Raw genomic sequence first — 20,924 nt, 5'->3', positions numbered from 1 at the left:
GGATGTGACACACAAGGAGGCGGTTTTAGTAACCAGTTCCCTCTAGGCAAGCCCAGCCTCTTCCTCTGCACCTCCTCTCAACAGCCACCACCGCTGTTATACTCGAGATCTGCAGAGGGCTGAGTGTGTTCATGAGACCAACTCCCTTGGGATCCCATCCTGTCTGGAAGCCCAGCAGCTGTAAACCAAGTCTAGCCCATGCAAGTTTGTGGGACAGCATACATTTAAGACACAGTACACAGAGAGCCGGGCCTAATTTCCACCCTGCTTGTCAAATGCCTTTAATCTGATTGGATTCCCTCGTATAGTTGTGAAAACTGTGACTATGCTCTTATGTTGTTTCCCTGTCCCTCCGACGACATGGTATCTATCAGTTTGGAAAAGCAGTGCTTTCATGGCTGGGATTCTCTTGGTGCCCGCAGTACCCTCAGCCAGGATGGCTGCTAGGTATAAATTAATTTAACTGCCATCCATGATGTATCCATGCCTGGATTAATCCGGGACATTTTTCTTCCTGCTTGGTTGAAATCTAGAAACCTACAGTTTTTACCAGTAGAGTCTGTGGGTGATCCTCTTGTTTATTTTTACTACCAGTTATCAGAATGCAAGTGTTTGAAATGTAGGCATGTGGATAAAAGGTCCCTGTCTATTAAAAACAACAGAACTAAGTTTTCTCCCTAACATGAAAGCCAGGTTTCCTACTGTAGCCTCTGGGTTGTGATTCCCTCAGGATTTCGGCTTAGAGTACAGTCTCTGCTGTCGGTGCAGCGACGCTTCAAGTTTCTTTAATTTGTAGCTATCACTTAATTAGAAGAACACTTTCGGCTAAGATATGCAGAAAGGTAACATATTGACATGATTTCACACGGAGGAAGAAACAACTAATACCGGATTTGTTCTCCCGAAGATTTGATTCCGGAGAGAATGGCGAGGATGGGAGAGGATTGTTCTCAGTTTGCTTCTGTAAATAGCTGGTGACAATCAGTTATCTGTGCAACCGAACTGAGTGATCGGGGACTAAAATTAGAACCGCTGTGGCATGTGCTTCACAGTTCCTGGGGCAGATTCTCACCCCTTCCAAAGTACTCTGGAAGGTACACAAAGAAGAACATTCTTCAAGAAAGCAGGCAAACAATGCTGGCTTTGCCTTGGCAGTCAGAATTTTGGAGAAAATGCTAATAACCACAAAACCTAGAGACAGGGACAGAAGAATCTGAGACAGTCTCAGGCTACACGCTTGCTGCTTGGAGGGGCAAAGGAACCTTTTGAGAGGCTGGAGTGGAGCTGCCTATGCTCCAGGCAGTCCAGCTCTTAGATCAGTATTCAGAATCTAAAATTTCTACCTAGGCTGCCCCTCTGAGTTGCACAGATGCCACCCGCAATGCAGCTTGCATGTTATGCATGCTATTCTTCCCTTAGCACGTCTTTGTGTCTTTGTGTTGGGGAGCAAGACCCAGGAAAACTTCTAATTAATGACTCAGAAGATGGAGAGATACCTTGAAAGTCATTCGGATTTTCATATCCTTATCTTTTCTACATGCTATCTATAGTCCATTCCATCCTATATGTGTTCTGTCTGCTCCCATCTATCTTCATCTATATTCTCAATCTTTGTATAACTAAATCATAAGCATATGAAATTTGCCTTTCAAAGAAATAAATTCCCTGCCAAAACACACACTCACACACACACACACACACACACACGCACACACACACACATCTGACTTCTTTCCTTACCGTACATCTGTGATAAAGCATGGAGCACAAAGTTAGGCACCAAAACTGGAGTTGAGCACCAGCCTTGTCAATAGTCCCTTAGAGGCTGCAATCTGAAACCTGTAGGATTTATTCACATTCACCTTGACAATGAGTAGAAAAAGCTAACATGGGCTATGTGTCTTGTTCCTAAGCAACACCAAGATGTAGACATAGCCCATCATTTTAGAAACAGAAAAGGTGAAGACACAGCACAAAGTGATTGGAACATGATTTTTGGGGAGAAACGCTTCTGGAACTAACATCACCAAAGTTCCGAAAATGTGGTAAGTTTCTTTGTATCCTAACTACGAGAGAAAAATTATGAGTTCCATGATTCAGCTGGGATGTGGATAAGCGAAGACTGTGTCGGGAGGGAGTGGAGATTGGTGAGGGGTGGGGATCAGTCACTGACTCAGACTAGTGTCAGGCGCGGTAAAGAACAGAACCGATGTTGTGGAAAATTGAAACATTAACATGGACTATAATTTGGGGCTTTCCCAGAATGCAAAAGAGAGGGATAAATATTAAACAGGAACGGGAAAAGAAGGGAAATGTGAAATGTGGAGGAAAAGCCGAAATGAATCTGAGACAAGACCGAGCACAAGCGAACCCATCATAAACTTTAAGTAAGGAGAACTTTCTTGGGTTGAAGACCTATGTCTTTCAGATTGATGAGTCAAACAGACTTCTGTGAAGACATACGAGGACAGTATGCAGAGACAAAGACAAACGGACCAAAAACACACCTGGTGGAAAGCAAGGGCTACGTCCAAGAAGCACACATGGTTCACTACAATTAGCGACGCCATATTCTAGAAACGGTGAATACCAAGTCCTCTTTCATAAAGGAAGACAACTAAAGGACCTTTGCAAGTGCCATTTTTAAAATCTCAGCACCAGAAAACAAATGCCCTGCGCTGTACTGAGATCTTGGACATTTGGAACCTCCATTTTCTTTCCCCAGGGTCTTCCGCTAACTCTACCGTATGCACTAAGTCACTAAGAATTCTAAGTATCTATGCACAAGCAAGGTGTTATATGAATAGGGTAACACCTTCACTTTGATAAATCTGTGCTCATTTTTACTGTAGGTACACAAAATTTTACCTTGGCTAGTTGAGCACTTCATTTCAAATGAACAGCCTCTGAGTTTTGCCTGGCTGGTAGAAATCACAAGGAAATGGGAAGACTTAAAAATGCAGAAGGCAAAAGCCTATTAAGCAAATAGGTTCTGGGTGTGTATACAATACTTTACTAGCTACATTTAAGGTCAGGAAAGGGTTTGAAGTGCTGAGCCCACAGGACCAAAGTATTCTGGGTAGACAGGAGCAGTTTTGACGGCAGTGGGGTTAAGGAAGAGCACAGGAAGGTTTGTTAATGGAATCTTTACGTGGACTGTGTACGAATGGAAAGCACATTAATAATAAAAGCCATGCTTTAAAAACTGACCTTGTAGTTGAAAGATATGCACTTGTATCATTACCAATTAATGTGTTAGGTAACATAGCTTGTACTTGGAAAGCAGCAAGGAGGAGTATCTAAGTGATGTTCACACATCTTAATTAGTGTCATTAATAGTTCCTTTACCATCTCTCCTGAAAGCAACAGCACCGCACTAGAAGCATCTTGTTAGGAGTCAAACCAGCAAGTGAGATTTGAAGCCAAGCCCTTAAAAGCAGCTCTAAGTTATGGCGCCTACATGACTGGAATGTTCTCGGGGGAAGCAATGGTTTACAGAGCCAGACATGAAGGCAGCGAGTCCAGGCAGCATGGTAAGTGTCCCTGTGTTATCAGATTAGAAAAACAAGGACAGCACGCACACACACCAGATTCTTCCCAGAGAGCCTTTCCTATCTATGGTTGACGACTGATTTGGTAATCTTAACCCAATAAAACATTTAATCTATGATTTTAGTGTCTGTTATTATTAGATGAAGGACTGGACACTGAGCGGTTCCTTTGTGAAGATAAAAGAGACCCTCACTGAGAAGCATATAACTGAAAAATATTGATGTATCTGCATATGGGATTATGTGCCCAGCTGATCTAATTTGAAATCCAACCTGTAATGGGAATATTTCAACTCTTTAGTACTCAAAAATTATAATCTGCATCATCTACACTGAAAATAAGTTTTACTGTTGTATTTTCTCCTGATTCTGCAAGTGTAATGTTGCTGAAGTAGTGTTGGGAGAGGTAATTTGCAAATTAAAATACAGAATGAAATTAAGACGTAAAGGAAAAGGTTGATATATGTCTGTCTAGTCTGTTTCTATGTAAACTGTGTAACTATGGATATGTATTCATAAGTGAAATATTTAGCTTACATGTATAATTTGTTTTGACATTTTTCTACCATTGAGAACTTTTTATTTTATGAAGTATGAAGTATTATTTTTGTTTTATTTTCACACTTATTTGTTTTTTTACTTTATTTGAGTGTGTGTGTGTGTGTGAGTGTGTGTGTGTGTGTGTGTGTGTGAGTGTGCATGTACACACATGCATGTGACAACATGCATGAATGGAGTTAAGAGGGCGAATTGAAAGGATTGGTTCTTTCCTTCCATGTGGGTCCCAGAGATCAGACTCACAGTCTTGACAGCAAGTGCCTTTACTATCTGAACCATTTCACTGGCCTTTATAATCTAAAAAAACATAATCAATATGAGTAAAGCCTGCATCCATTCTCACTATTGTAAGATACCATACACTTTGATGACTTATGAGCAATTGCAGTTCTAGAGGCTCCAAGAGCAGGTCGCTAACAGATGGGGTATCTAATAAAGGCTGGATTCTTGGACAGATCTTACTGTGTCCCCATGTGGCAGAAAGGCTGGGTGACTTTCTGGGGGGTCTCCTTTAGGAGGATGCCTTGATTCTACTTATGGGAACTCTGTTTCATGACCTAACCACCTCCCCAAATCCCGACTCCCTAATACTAGCACATTGGTGATTATGTTTCAACGTATGAATTTTGGAAAGGGAGAAGCCACTCCATACCATTACTTATTTACCCCTTAACTACAGGTTGACATTCAGTCCTGAGTTAATGTTTATAAATTGAAATAATTTTTGAAATCATCTTTACTAAACCAAAGAGTACATCTACTTTTTAAAACTATGTATTGTCAAATGACCCTAAAGAAGTTACATTCATGTACATTCATGAACACTGTTTCCCAGTGTTATATGAAGGTGTCCAGCTTTACAAATTCTTCTGCTACTATCTTTTTTAATCAGACTCATCATTGCTATCAACGATGAAGATAACACATTCATTAGTCTTCTGTGTTCTCCCTGATAGTAATTATCTGTTCATACCCCTTTAGATACAAGTATTTCAGTGTTCACTATTTCTAGGCATCTATCAGGCCCAACTGCATTGAAAAATATTTAAATTTAGGGGATTTAAAATGACAGTGGGAAAGACCTAGATTTCATTCTACACTAGAGAATAAAATTAAATATAGTCATTAAATATAGTTCATAAATAACCAACCACATGCAGAATGTGAGGAGAGCCAGTAAATTCTGAGCGATGTTATGCGATGTTTCATTGTTTGACCACCGTAAGTTCATTTGAGGTTGAAATGTTTCTGTTGGGGCTGAAGAGATGGCTCTGCAGAAAAAAAGCAAACACTTGCTGCTCTTACCTAGGACTCGGATTTTGTTCCCAGCACCCATTTCAGGCAGCATACCATAGCTCCAGATCCAGGGTCCATTCCCCTCTTCTGCCCACTCTGGGCCACAGGCACCAGGCAGTTGTTAGCCCACAGTGTGGGCACTGGCAACAGAACCTGGGACCTCTGTGAGAGCAACACATGTTATCAATCCCCAAGGTGTGTCTCCAGCTTCATTCAGAGAAGTATTTTAAGTGTTCAAACTATGATGCCAGAATTCTGTGGTTTTTGCTCTTTCAACAAAAAGAGGTGATTTTAGCTGAGATTGAAGGCATTGCTCTACAGTTCCCCTGATGGTTCTGGTCCCATGACTAGACGGGTTAGTCTCTTCATAGCTGAGATGAAAACCGTCTGCAGGGGTTACACTCACACATCTGAAGTTTCACTAAATACTGAGTTCTAGTGTAGTTATTCAAGCCACGGCCTACATCTAGTCCATCTTGTAAAAGATTTTAGAGAATGTTGTCTGATATTGGTCTTAGAAATCAAATCTGTAGAACAAAATATGGAGAGGAGCAGAAAGATGTTTCTGAGGCTAGCCTAATGCTGTGTCCATAGTTACAGAGTGTAGAGCTGAGTTTTTGGTTTGCTTGCTTTTCTAAAACCTTTTAGAGAGACACTAACAAGGCCTCTTTTTTATTCATTTAAATTTGCCTGTTATTTCCATATTTTCCTTCCTTAAAAGACAATGATGTGACTCAGCATTCCCTTCTCTGCCACAGGGTACCCGCCCCCTTGATTCTGGTCCTGGGGTTACACAGCTTAGCAGATGGTTTTGTTTCTCTATTTCTCTTTCTTATTCTTCTATGTACAGTAATTTTTTAAGTAGTCTACTGTGCGTTGCCTAGAAAGAAACATACATTGCTTTTTTTTTTCGTTTTGTGGCAGAGATCAGTCAGTTGGGAATGTCATTCTATTTAATCACTGACCAAAAGAAACACACAGATTTTCATTTTATTCCAGTTCAAATAACTGATCTGCAAAGAAAATTCTAATTTGGCTAAGTCTCTCAGATGTGCTAAACAGAGCAAGAAATTTTCAGGAGAAATGCCATACGTGTGACCATGAATAGAAAGCAGGCTGCCTATATTCCACACAGAAACACTTTCAGACAACTTGACTACATACAAACATCTAGAAATGTGGGCAGAACCGATAAAGTCTGCTCAACTCGTCCGTTTAATGTTTAATCACGTTTACACATCGGAAAGTCTGACTCGAGGCAGTGTGTGCAAATGTACATACGCACGTGGCCCCCTTCCACTTCTACTCTACAAGGAGACATTCAACCAAGCCTCGGGAAGTGCTAGACTCCACCTCAGGAGCTGCACTTGTTAACCAGAACCCCAGGGGTCTAGCATCAGGGAGCTGCAGGGCGGTTATCTGCATGTCAGCATGGGGATTAAAACAGCACTGTCTCAATAGGCTGCTGATGTTAGCACTTCCAGTTGCTGGTACCTTTACATAAACTTTGAAAAGCACCTCCCATTTCTCCGAGAACACATTCATAGCCAGGTCTAGTGACAGGGACCCAAATCCCTGCTGCTTGGAAGAGCAGGATGGGCAGGCAAATCAGCTTTTTAAGTTCAGTGCCAGCCTTTGGCACTTAATGTGACCCTAACTAAATGTTTTCTTTAAAAAACTAGAAAGGCAGACGAAATAAGTAACTTGGTGGTAGAGCGCTTGCCTAGCATATGCAAAACCCTAACTTGAATCCCTAAGACTTCATTTTCTTCATGCTTTGTGTAACGTAACAACTGAGTATATTACTGAGTATAAAACGCGAACTTATTGACTTAATCAACAACACGTGGCCCTCCAAGCTAGAAGTCTCTGCCTTCCATGGGTGGTGGGGAGGGAAGACCTCCTAAATCTGAATTAATCGCCTCTTCATGATTAAGCCCATTCAACCAGGTGAGCTCCATGATATACAAATGAGGATTGTTTAAACGGGTTTCGTGGTCACATTCTAGGGGCTAGAGAGATGCCTCAGTGGTTAAAAGCACTGACTTCCCGGAAGATCCAGATTCAATTCCCAGCACCTATGTGGTGACTTAAGCCGTCTGTAACTCCAGTTCCTGTGGATTCAGTGCCCTCTTCTGGCTCTGTGGACATCAAACATGCATGTAGTACACAGATTTACATATAGGCAAAAGATATATATGTATATATATATACATATATACATATATATACATATAATGAGATATTATATATATAATAAAAATAAAATTTTAAACAGATAGCATGTGCCCTCTAAAGAGTATCCAGTTGTCACAAGAAATCAAATCACTGAGAGACTATTTGGTGACACATAAAATATTTTATAAAGATTTAAGAGAAGGGAGGGACGAGCCTGGAGGTGCATAAAAGCCTGCTCGTAACTGGGAACATGTGGCTGTCACTGGATGCGTTTTGATATAAATGCTGGCAGGGTATTTCATCTCTTGTTCTATTTGGGGAGATAATAAGTCCTAATGGGCATTTAAGAATCTACTTCTCAGTATTGCGACTGTAAACACGCGGCATTTGCATATGCAAGGCTGTACAAAATATAGGTCTAATCATCTATGACATGCCCGTATGTGCATGTGCACACACACGTGGGAGCCCACAACCCAAGCACAGCATGAAGGGAAGCAGTGTGGAGCCCAGATGCCTGTGGAATCCAGCCTGACATCAATTTTAACCAGGTTTCAGGTGACTCTGGCTCTCCTTGAATTTAGATGGCTTCCCCCTTGTAATTCATAGGGTCTTATCAGGCTTCCCGGTGTGACTCCAGCTTGCCTCTTTGTCTCCATTGTTTTTCTCAATCTTGCTGGCTAAATAATGTAGCAGGCCTAATAAATTCAAATAAAACTTCTGATTGGTTTGGCAGCGGTTTAACAATCGAGGATAATTTACTGATCTCTGAGTCTTCGTGTGAGTCCATAATGTTTAGACTAGAATAGTAAACTGCACTCAATTGATTAAGCTGTTTGTAGATGACTGGGAATTAACATATTGTATAATTGCAAATATTTTATAATTACCAAGCGGGGCTGATAAAAGGGTTCAGTGCTAGTAACTGCTGGACGGATAACCTTGATGAAGGGAGAATCTCGATGAAAACCGAACTCACTGTGGGCTGCATACAGAATGCGCTGGGACCCACAGCCTGGCTTCTGTTGTTTTCTGCTGTTAATGTTACCAGGATCTCCAAAAGGTCTGCTCTGGGAAGAATGGGTTCAGGGAACCTCACTACTGTGTGACTGTGTTGGGAGAGGAAGGATGTGATCTTGGTCACCCCAAGAGTGAAGATTTTCTTGATTGCCTACTGAAAGCTGAAATGAGTGGCAGACTTTTGGGGACTTGCTCTAGTGTTTTCTTTTCTTTCTTTTTTTTTTTTTTATTGAGAAAAAAAAATTTCCGCCTCCTCCCAGCCTTCCACTCCTCCCCCCTCCCCCACTCCTCTCCCTGTCCCCCCATTCCTCTCCCCCTCCCCTCACTCCTCTCCCCCTCCCTCTCAAGTCTGAAGAGCAGTCAGTGTTTTCTAATGAGGCCACTTTGGCTTTCATTTGTTTTGAAACGATCCCTCAGATTTCCTCGTTTGTTTGTGGAAGACTTTGGCGTACTATTGTTGCTAGTACGCCTAGGTCCTAAGAATCTCTAGTACAACGTGAACTAAAAATGGTAAGAGATGTCCTTGTCTTGTTCCCAATCCTCTGGGGAAAATCATCCAGTCTTACCCATAGGGATGATATTATTACAGCTGCCCTGGCTTTTTTTATGGACAGTCATTATCAGATGGAGTGTGTTGCCTGTAACTCCCAGCAATGCTTGATCTTAAACATTTATTTTTTAATTGTTTGTATGTACATTTGAGTTCGGGTGGCTCCAGAGACCTGAAGGGGGCACCAAATACTCTGGAGCTGGAGTCTCAGACAGCTATGGGTACTGGGAACTGAACTCGGGTCCTCCACAGGAGCTTGAGGATGTGAGGCTCTCAACCACCTCTCCAGCCCAGTTTTGTCTGATTTTAGTAGCAAGCTATTGTGGGTCTCCTAGGATGAATTAAGGATTTCTCTTCTTGCTGTGTTCAGAGGAACTTGGATAAAAATTGACCTTGGATTTTAATATTTGGAAGGATTCACCAAGCTTGTGGATGGTTCAAAATGGCAAGAAAAAATTCATTGTTATTTATTGTTAATTGTTCTGAATTAAAGTGAAATTAAAGATTGTGCAACCTCAACCGAATCCAGTTCCTCTTCACTCTGCACTCTTCAAGAGTGATTGCGCCAGGATAACTCCTAGTGATGTGTTTCCTTTGCTCAGCAGCTGGTTCCTTACAGGAAGGAACTCAGATCCTTTCCATTCCTGGGCAGCCATGTGCCCATCTTGTCTTCCCCGTAATTTCTCAGTCTTTCCTTTGTTTTTAAACTGCTGTTGTCAGGACACTGTGGCTTGAGGGTAGAAGAATGACTGAGTTTTCCATTCCTTGAGAGTATCCGGAATGGAGTTGAGGAAAGAAAACCACCTAGGCTTACACCCTGATTCAGGTTTTCACTAACTCTGTCTGCATCAGATTGGGAACCGTCTATTGTGAACTTTAATCCAGACGAAAGCATAACTATATTAATGGGAATTTTAGCAGAAAAACAGATGCTGCGAGGAGATAAATGCTCAGGACACTGGAAGAGTGGGCGGCTCCTGAGTTTTCATTGTCTGACTATTTAGACAGACTCTGCATACTAAATCTTTGCTTCCCATGCATCGGAGTCATGGCAAACTCATCGTAGTAAAATATGCAAGCTGGAGTTAGGGATTGAGCAACCTGCATTCATTTCTGAATACACGTTTGCTAGGCAAAGGAGAAGGAACACATGTGTTCATCCATTCTGAACTCATTAACAAAGCAGGGACATTAGCAAAATATGTCTTTTGCCGGTTTCTGGAATGGAAGAGGGAACAATTAAACTGGAAGGCACTCCAGGGTGGGTATTATGACCTAATAATGACAAGCCCTGGTAGTTTTGACTGAGTGCCATTAACTGCCAAGGCATATCATTGCTTGTCTGTAATACGCACCCTGGAGTGTCTTGTGGGGAGGATATAAATGTTAATTCCTAAAGAAACTCATTCAGCGAAGGAAGACACCATTGCTCTGAGAAGGGGAATGTGTCAGAATCTTCATGACGAGTTTGCGTTGGTGAGGTAGGCTAGGTTGAATTACTTCAGCACCTCCCTAGAAATAAAAGGCCGTTCAGTAAAATCAGAAAGAAAGAGGGGTGCAGATGTGTGGTTGGGCTTTGCCGATTCCCAGGTTCTTTTTTTTTTTCCTGTTTTTGTTGCTCAAAAACCTGGGCTCTCACCTTCCCTCTTTCCAAGGAAGGTTGATGATTCAGCCAGCTTATACTACAGTGTATTTAGTAAACAAAATGACATGAAAATGCTGTAGAGGTCTTTATAATCGACTCTGAGATGCTTAGCATATAGCAAGATTCAGGAAGAGCTAGATAACCTTCATATAAATGGTTGATATAAAAGGTTTACTTCTTTTTTTTCCATGTATATGTTGTGTAGGGGATATACACATATGTGCAAAGCTGTGGGGCATACACGTGGTAGGTTCTCATGTATCTCTGTGTTTGTACATGTGGAGCCTGGAGGTTGATGTCATGAGTCATCTTCAGCACCCCCTCCTCCCCCCCCCCACACTTTATTCCTGAAGGCAGGATCTCTCAATGGAGCTCAGAAATCAGCTGTGTGGTTAGTCTCCCTAACCAGCTTGCACTTGGGTTGCTTTGTCTCCCCACCAGCCCAGGCCACCTTCCAAGGATGGAATTACAGGAGCATGTCCTCTCACCTGACATTCCGGGTAGTCTGAGAATCTGTGTGGTAAGCACTTTAGCCACAGAGCAATATCCACAGCGCCCTTAAGAGATTTTTGAAAGCACGAATTATCAAGAAGATGAAGGCTTTCTTTTTTGAGGGAAAGTTTGGTGCACATAAAAATTGGGGATGTGCGTTCTTCATTCAAGGTAATCTTTGTAGTTGGTACTCCCTACCTGGGGTCTGGTTTGTTCTGATCTCCTGACTTTAAACCTCCCTACTTGCTATCCCTTAATAAACAGTTCAAGACCACACAACCATCTCATGCACAGGGGTGTGATTCAGGACTGCCACTTCCTTTGGATCCCACATGTCATTTGAGAACAAAGGCGGATGAATCTATTATTTCAACTCTGTGTCCCAGTTTGTTTTACTTGATATGGTAGTTTGATTGAGAACGCCCTCCCTACAAGCTCTGATATTTGAATATTTGGTCCCTAGTTGGTGGCTCTGTTCCTAGAGGTTCAGGAAGTGCAGCCTTGCCAGAGGAAGTGTGTCACTGCAGGCAGGCTTTGAGAGTTGAAAGCCTCACCTACATTGTCTGTCCTGTTCGCTCTTTCTGCTTCGCACTTGCATTTGCAGATGTAAGCTCTCAGCTTCCTCTCCCTCCCTCTGTGCTATGGGCCACTTGCTACCTTGGTGAACCCATCTCTCTCTGTAACCACCAGTCAAAATAGGCTACTGCAGAAATCACTTCTGTACACAATGTTTTATCATAGCATAACATAGTTTTTATGTTTGTTATTTTTAATTGTGAAGACATTGTCTCGTTTTGATGAAGCAAAGAGCACTGTTCTCTCAAGTTTAGAAGATATTAATGAGCTTGTATGTCATGGAAAAAGGTTGCAGAAAATTTTTCTAAGCTTTGAAGGCCTCCGCCTTTCCTTGCCTGAGTGGAGTGTGTACACAGCCTGAAGGAAAAATGACCATATATCTGTATATCAGTAGGCAGATAGATCCATATGTAGGTGCATACATACATAGACATTTTGGAATAGGTTCTCACTATGCAGCTCAGGCTAGTCTGAAACTCATTGCATAGCCTAGCCTTGAACTTGCCTCTCCAGTTGAGTGCTGGGATTCCAGGTGGGTGCTGGTATGCCCAGGTCATTATGATCAATAATTTACTAGCAATGCCACCAGTCAGCCCAATGAGAGTTCTGGTGTTTAAGAAGAGGCACAGTAAGCAAAGTATTGGATGTCTGATGCACAAACAAGAGGACACAAATACCTGAGCTGTCATTGTTTGCAGTTTAGGACTCCAGGTAACCTACAAGACTTGGTGAGTATCTTCACTGTTTAACAGAGAACTGTTTTGCCAATTTGGGAAACAGATCACAGCAATCCTTGTTTTCTTTTCCCCCAAGGGTCAGCTGCTCTTCCCTATCCATGAGCTAAGGCCCACTCCTATTCTTATGTTCTTGAGATTCTTGGCCCGAGGAAATAGTGTGGAGCTATAGGAAAGAATCCAGGCAAACTACTGTAAACAGAAGCAAATGAAACACCAAGGACAGGCAAACCCAAGCTCAGCAGCAACAATTCCACAAAGTCTTTTCCCTGTGGTTACCACTGCCAGCTATCTTCAGAGAACAAGAGGACAGTGTCAGGTAACACAGAGAGCTTAACGGTGAGTAGCAGACAGACAGACACCATCGACAGACAGTGGCTGAGCCTGGGAGGCTGGCAGGAGAGATGAGGTGCACTGCCCTTGAAGATGGAAGCTAGCACAGAAGTGGAAAAGAGGCTGCTGTACTTTCTGTGCTGTCTGGGTACTTCTCTCTCCCTGGAACAAACGATGCCAATTAAAATGCAGAAGGAGTTAGTCATTCCATGTGACTGAGGCAGGGGAGTACCCAGGATGAGAGAGGAGGAGCAGGGAAGCAAGATGGGATGAAATTAATGTATTCGTTACTGAAGCTGTTATTCTTTATGAAAGCATATGTGCTCCGACGTGGCATGGGAAACCATGGATGTGAAACAGCCCGGCTCTTGCTTTCTTGGGCTTTGCAGTAAAATTGGAGATAAAAATCAGCATTATAAAAAATGACTTCAAAGTAACATTTGGTTATGGGACCAGATGGAGGAAGATGGGATTTGACTGGGGCTTTGATGTCCTCTGAGAAGCAGGAAAACAGGATAGGGCTAAAATCATAGATGAAGAAATGACTAGGACATTTTCATAGGAAAGCTAAACATGTTCTGGTACAGGGGACTGCAACACAGCTGTCCTGGAAGGTCAGAAAGCAAGACATGGCACAATGGACTGACATGCCCGACAGAAAAGGAAGTGCCAATGGGGAAACGGAAAATGTCAGCTGGGAATAGACAAGACACTGTGTCAGAGCGCCTGTTCACTGCTCGTGTGGCAGCAGCTCAGGTCACCACGGAGTAGGTGTGGTAGAGAAGCAGGTATTCTAGAGGATGGTTTGTGTGCTGAGGAGACTGAGCCAGTGAAGCAGACAGAACAGTGTGCTGGGGATGTCTCGGGAAGGGCCTTCTGGAAGAAGAGGGCAGAGTCATTCACACCCCTGCTCCTCAGTCTGTCCAGGGATCATCCAGCCTACTAAAACCATCCTGTAGTGCAAGAAGGCCTGTTGGAAGTGATTGCAGAAGCAAAGAAAGAAAGGAAGGAAGGAAGGAAAGAAAGAAGGAAGGAAGGAAGGAAGGAAGGAACATCCCATAGCTTTTCTGTAGATTCTCTGATTCCCAGGTTACCGCCAGCCTGTGTGGGACTTCCTGGCTTCCATAATATCAAGAGCCAACTCCCATGGTGCATCTCTTTCTTGAAATTTATCTAGCTATCATCTGTCTATGGATCAATCTGTCTCTATTTCCTATAGCTTTTGCTTCTCTGGAGCACTCGAACCAACACTCGTGAGTTACGATACTAAAATTGTTCCATAATGGAAAACAAAACAGAAATTCAATGGCTAAGTTCATGACGAACCTTACAAAGATGTTTTTGAAAACCTCATCTTTATTTTTATTTTGCTCTGCTCCCAGGTGAGGTCACACATGATCAATGAGGTGGCAGATGGGTTGAGCGAAGCTAGGAGATGGGATGAAGTATCAGTCGAACACTTTTTCTTAATGATGGAAATATACCTAAAATTTAATGACTTGTTTTTCTAGGCCATATAAAAAATATCTATGTCCAAACATCCCTATATTCAAATAGTCACACTAAAGTATTAGGCTCCCAGCATCCAGCCCATGCAGGAGCTCTGTTATTAAAGCTGATGGGAAGCCTTATGGCCAACATAACAGCGATGGTGACTTAATCCTAAATCTCAGAGTATTGACTATGTTAATTTAAATCCCTCCTGCCTAGGAGAAAAATATATATAGGCATGGTTAGAAGGAAAGCAAATCAAAGCCCTTGCTTCTGAGGCCCAGTGGCTGTGGACTCAGCAGCCACACAACCAAGCAGGACCTGGGAGCAGCATAGAGGACAGTCCTTGTACAGATAATAAAAATGTTCCCAAAGAAAGCTCAAATGATTACAAGATAACACAGTCAGTGAACTCTTGAAAGGCTATACTGCCTGCTTGTTAATGCAACTTTTAGTGTATGGGGTAGTTAAAAAAAATTAAAAATAATCAATAGTTTTGGTTACATGTTTTTTTGTTTTCTAGAGTAATATTAAAATTAAAAGGCAACGTTTGCTGTAATAATGACAAAAACTAATGCTACTGTTGACTGAGGTTTCTGTTCTACCCAGTTCCACAGCCATTAAGTCTCAAAGACTCACACAGAGGTCCGCATTAATTACAAACTGATTGGCCTATTATCTCAGACTTCTTATTAACTTTTATAACTTATATTAGCCCATAATTCATGTCTGTGTTAGTCATGTGACTTGGTACTTTTTACTTTCTTTGTGTCTGGATGACCACTGCAGACTGAAACTTCCTTCTTCCCAGAATTCTCATTGCCCCGCCTCTACTTCCTGCCTGGCTACTGGCCAATCAGCGTTTATTTAAAATGCAAGTGACAGGGTACAGACCATTGTCCCACAGCATGCTACTAGTGGTAAAAGCTCATATAGACTAGTCAAGAATATTAAAATCTTGAGTAGTAAGTAAATGTTTACCCATAGCACAAATATACACTAAATAGTATGTATTGCTGAGTACTATAGAGTAAAAAACAAGATTGATGTGACCAATGGCCCTTTGAAATTTATATATTTTGCTAGTAAAAATGCAATTTACATAAAATATAGTGATGAAAGTATAACAAAATTGCATTTACTAAAATATGAAAATAAATTTATTAAAATATGATATTGAAGCATGGTTTTATTTTGTTTTGAGCCAGTAAGTTTGAAGTTACAAAAAGAATATACTTGGTATAAATGGCAACAAAAATTGTAATAATATTTTTAAAGAAATAGTTTGTCAATATACCTCAAAAACTATAAAATGTTTGTACCTTTATCCCAGTAATTCTACTTCTTGAAAGCTAACCAAAGATAATAAAAATAGAAACTAATATATCTGGGACTATTAATTGCAATAGTTTGTAACAGCTGAAAAATAGAAAGTGAGAGTAACCACTCAAAGAAAAAGTATTTTAGTGAATTATGGCACATCTGTGGTGTAAAATTGCACAACTATTAAAAAATGAAAACCATCTCAACACAGTGGCATTCAGACAGGCCCAGAGCTGGGCAAACATGACCTATCCTTTCAAACATTTTCCTCACTCTACACAGGAAGAACATACCTACTGAGAGGTCAGTCCTACTCTCCTCCAGGCCTCTAGCAACCACTAATGTGATTTTTGCCCTTTTGATTTTACCTACTTTGGGTATTCCATATATTTGAAATCATAAAATATGCCTTTGAGTGTACAGATTTTCACACATATCATATTTTGGAGATTATTCATGTTGTGGCATGTATCAGTTTCCATTCCTTTTAAAGGTCAAATAATATTTTAAGGATATATCACATTGATTTTTGTTGCAAAAATAAGCTATATTTTTTTAAAAAATGAAAATATCAGGATTATATAGCAAATGGGCTGCTAATGAAAATTTAAAAGTCTATAAAATGGACCTTTTTTATGAAAAAGCATATATAAGTGGAGTATACAAAAATTAAAGTAGTTCTCTTAGGAAAATATGATTATATGTTTCGACTTCTATTCTTGTTTTTTTCCTGAGACAGAGTTCTCTGTAAAAACAGTCTTGGCTCTCCTGGAATTTATTCTGTAGACCAGGCTGGCCTTGAACTCATAGAGATCTGTCTGCCTCTCTGGGATTAAATGTGTGCACCACCACCACCAAGCAGCATTTTCTTTGAGTCAGTGAAGATGAAGAGAAATTCAATAGTGAAAATAATGGGACAAGTCAAAGAAAAGACATGAGAATATGGGGATATTTGTTGTACAGCCCAGTCGTAGGATATGGAAAAAATAGAATGAAGGGAGTTTGCAGTGCTAAATAGATTCAAATTTTGGCGAGCCTTTCTGTTTTGGGAGAGACTCTGACACCCTTGCAGAATCAATGAATCAACTGCACACTTTCGTAAACCTGAATAAGAAGGTGAGAGCTATGAGCCAGGAATGTGGATTTGAACCACACTGAAGGATGAATTGAAAAGATAGACTGTGGCAAGAGAGAGGGCTCTGAGGTTAAGAATGCTTGGAGCATTTACAAGGAACCAGGTCCAATTACCAGCACCCACATGACTGCTCACAATCTTTTATGACTCCGGTTCTAGGGAATCTGGTACCCTCTTCTGGCCTCCTCTGACTCCAAGCATACACATGTCTCACAGACATACATGAAGACATATACACAATAGAATTATAAAATACATATACATGATGTAATAAATAAATATAAAAAATGTTCAAAGGCCGAGCAAACATGAGCCTGGGAAATTAGATAAATGTGCACTGCCCTCATTTAGATGGTTGTAATGAGGAGGTAGAAATGACAGGTGAATGACCAGGGTGAGCCAAAGATGGAATTTGACAAGTATTGACGAGATGTGGGCTTTGGAATCTGATCAGTGGGAGCTCGGGGGACACAGAAAATGGAGCAAACACAGCTCTGTGCTATAAACACAGCTGGTATTTTTCAAAGATCCTCTGTGATGGCTCATTTGGTCTGCTGGTGCTATTGAGAGGAAACTTTGAATTGTGAGTCTTCTGAAAAGATTGCTTTAAAAACAAAATGTAACACCTCTTCCTCTTCCTGCCCCATCTCCTCCCTTCCTCTTCCTGTCTCATCTCCTCTCTTCTTCCTCCTGCCCCCATCTCTTTCTCTCTTCCTCTTCTTCCTGCCCTCTCCCCTTATTCTACATGTACTCCCAGGCTCCTGGCATCTGCTCCCACCATTATCCACATCATGAAGTGTGCATGCAGCCAAGGAATGGCACAGATTCTAAGCTCTGCAGTTCAAATGTTAGGCATCTAAAGCAAAGAAGTAAATGTTTTCTTCCTATAAATTTGGCTTCTTCAAATATTTCATATATGCACACAAAGCTGACAAATACGAAGTTACATGTTTTTAGAATATATAATTGGAGTATGTTTTAGGTCCTAATTGGAATGCCAAACTCTGTGGTCAAAGATGTCCATGGTTAAAAAAGGTAGAAGCTAGAGCACAAGTTGACCTACTATGGTGACCCTGGAGCACACTAGACCCTTCCAAATTATGGTTTGGGGCACCTCTCATCAGAATTTCAAAGCGAATTTAGACTCTGCCATGTCTCCTATCATCTCTTAGATAGGATTTCTAGAAGCTTCACCTCCCTCAGACTGCTGACCCTGTCTGTTTGAGAAGGAGGCTGGGCATACAATCACACACACATGTGGAAGACATTAAATCTGGTCCTGTTCCTCATGCTAACAAGAAGGAAGAAAATGAAGGCCACAAGATCATGAGTTACAATAAGGTTTCTGGCTCCAAGTCCTTTCTCCACCATGCCACTAAACACACTTAAGCCTCTGTCTCTGGAAGGTGAAGTAAATCAAGTGAACTGGGGAAGTGTTTCCGTTTTTCCTTTTGTATTAACAAACACCACCTCCCAGTTCCTCATAAAATGTTGATTATGCTTCCGTCCTGACATCCTGCTTTTCAGTTTAAATGATTAGCTTGAAACATAAGACATTTTAACAATGAGAATTCTTTTCTTCAATATACCTTCAAATTTTTATTTCTTATAAATATTCAATGGAATATTTCCATTTGTGGTGTGTGTTTGCTAATTTACTGGAAGTTGATTCTGTTCCCTGGAAATGTCACTTGGGTGGCCCTGCTGGGCTAAAATGAAAAGTCTTATTGCTGATTTTTGAACCCTTAGTTCTACATAGATTCAACAGTTCTTGGCTTTCCTGTGAATATTTGAGAATAACAGCTGTTTCAGATATATTCTCTTCTTTTGGAAATTGATTATTTCCTTAAAGTATGGTTTGTATGTATTAAAGATAAAGAATTTTGTTCTGGTAAGATAGTAACCTACACTTTGTTTTTCATTGGTAGCTTCATGGAGCTATCTTTGATAAGATACAGCTATTGCATTTTGATGATTACAAACCCGACGTAAGCATTTACGACTAGTGAATGACTACATGAGGGCTTAACTAGGGAGGTTTGGGGGAAATCTTACTTGAGAGCAGCAATGTCTTATTTGCTTCAACTGTGGCAACCCTCAAATAAGAGCTAGGAAACGTTAGCATTGAACAAAAAAAAACCAGCCTTGTCTTCACAGGCGTAAGATCCAATCAGAGAAAGCTATTTTGGAAACAGGAAAGATATTATGTTTCCTTCACTAGAGAGCTGGAAAGACCACTGTAACATAATGAAACAGAATCTAAGGATGAAGCAGGATCTTGTGATGTGTCCCAAAGAACACAGTTTTCTTTCACAGAACATCTTAGATTCCTCTTAGACTCTACAGAAAGGCAAATTTATTTGCAAATCATAAGATTGTTTATTAATCCACTTCAGAAATTGAATTGATAGAGGATTGTTTGATGCAAATCAACCTTGCCCTGGAGCTCTGAGAATGTAGTTGGAAGATGGATTCAGACTGATTTCTCTTCCCTTGTGGAATCTCAAGCCTCTTTGGTCCTGGCATTGTCAAAGGTCCAAGAGGAACTGGTAGCACCATACAGCAACGAGGTATGAGGTAGGTGGAGTCAGACTGAAGAAGGGATGGTATACCAGCTGTCCCCAGGATGGTAGAGCCATCTGGCCTCTTTCATTTCACAATTGATCATCCCAGTGCTACAAAGATCTGGGGGAGACTCCCCTCACCTTCCAAGAGCTGGAATAGAAGAGCTTTGAGATGAGTGGGGCTTTGAGATACAACGCAGGCTCAGTTTCCTAAAAGTGCTGGCTTGGTTGGACATAGGGAGCACAACATCACAAATATGTGCTATATGGGTCCCTAATATGGCCACCCCAATGCTCTCTCAACTTCTATATACTCATTGATTCATAATAGAACTCCCAGGGGAAATGTGTACCTTAAAACTCTTTATCTTGATGAGTGAGGAGAAGGCCTGGTTACTCTTGTTGTTTAAATTAAAACTTAATACAGAAATCTCTTATCAACCCATGAAATATTTATTGGCTAATGAGTCCATTGTTACTAAGTAGTAGTTTATCATGAAGTGACTGAGATAATCATCCTTAACCCTTATTTCATCTTAGAGGGAAGGGTCAGAAATTCTTGGGGTATACTCCAAGCACGGGTTAGTTCTCACAAATACTCTCGGTAATTCTCTTGGGAATCCAGGATTGAGAGCCTCAGTCACATAGATTTCACTTGCTGATATCTGAGTGTTTTCATTTAGCATAGAGAGATTTTTTTAGTGTCACTGTGTCATATTTAATATTTGCGTTCACTCCCCACTTTATACATTCAGGAAACTAGAATGTAGAGGGTGGATGGGGAGGAAGCTATGTCCTTATTCTGCTCAGGTGATTCATGGCTGTTATTTACTCCTGTGTAATCTGTGGTCACAATCAAAGACTTCTGCTTTCACTGTGTAGCCGTGCCCCATTCTCTCTCCCAGTTGCTGTAGCAACAGTTAATCACCACATCGTTTTCAGAAATACCACCGTGACACAAGAGATAGGTTTCTGCTGTAGGGATGCAGATGCCCAGAGTCTGGGTGAATGAGAATGTCCACAGCTTCTTCCATTTTTCTCAAACTCAAGGCTATGTGCCCTGTTTCTTCCTGCCTGGCTCTTTTTATTAAGGAAATAAGACTGCTTTCAGTGAGATAAACACAGCCTGGATGGAATTTGAGATATTCATCTTAGAGAGCGGATAAACCACTAAGCTGAAACTCAATTCAAATACCATCAAATTTCCACTGCCTGGTGTGTTCCTACTGTGGGAACAGATGCACGCAGGATTTTATATGATCGTTGTTAATGATGATGGTCCCTTTATCATTCTGAAAACTACCATCCAGTACTTTCCTTCAAAACACTCTTTCTGGGTGACCATTTTGTCAGCCTCCACTCTAGGTGCCATGTGCCTGGCATTTAGAGATGATAGGGAGGCAGCATGAGCCAAGATCAAATATAAAATAAAATGGCAAGCTCATCGTAGACAGAGCAGATGGACTCTATGGGTCAGG

Source organism: Microtus oregoni, unplaced genomic scaffold (assembly GCF_018167655.1).
Source record: "Microtus oregoni isolate MIOR12 unplaced genomic scaffold, Mior012 000033F_ref0000390, whole genome shotgun sequence".
Lineage (NCBI taxonomy): Eukaryota > Metazoa > Chordata > Mammalia > Rodentia > Cricetidae > Microtus > Microtus oregoni.
Note: the sequence above shows the minus strand (reverse complement) of the source record.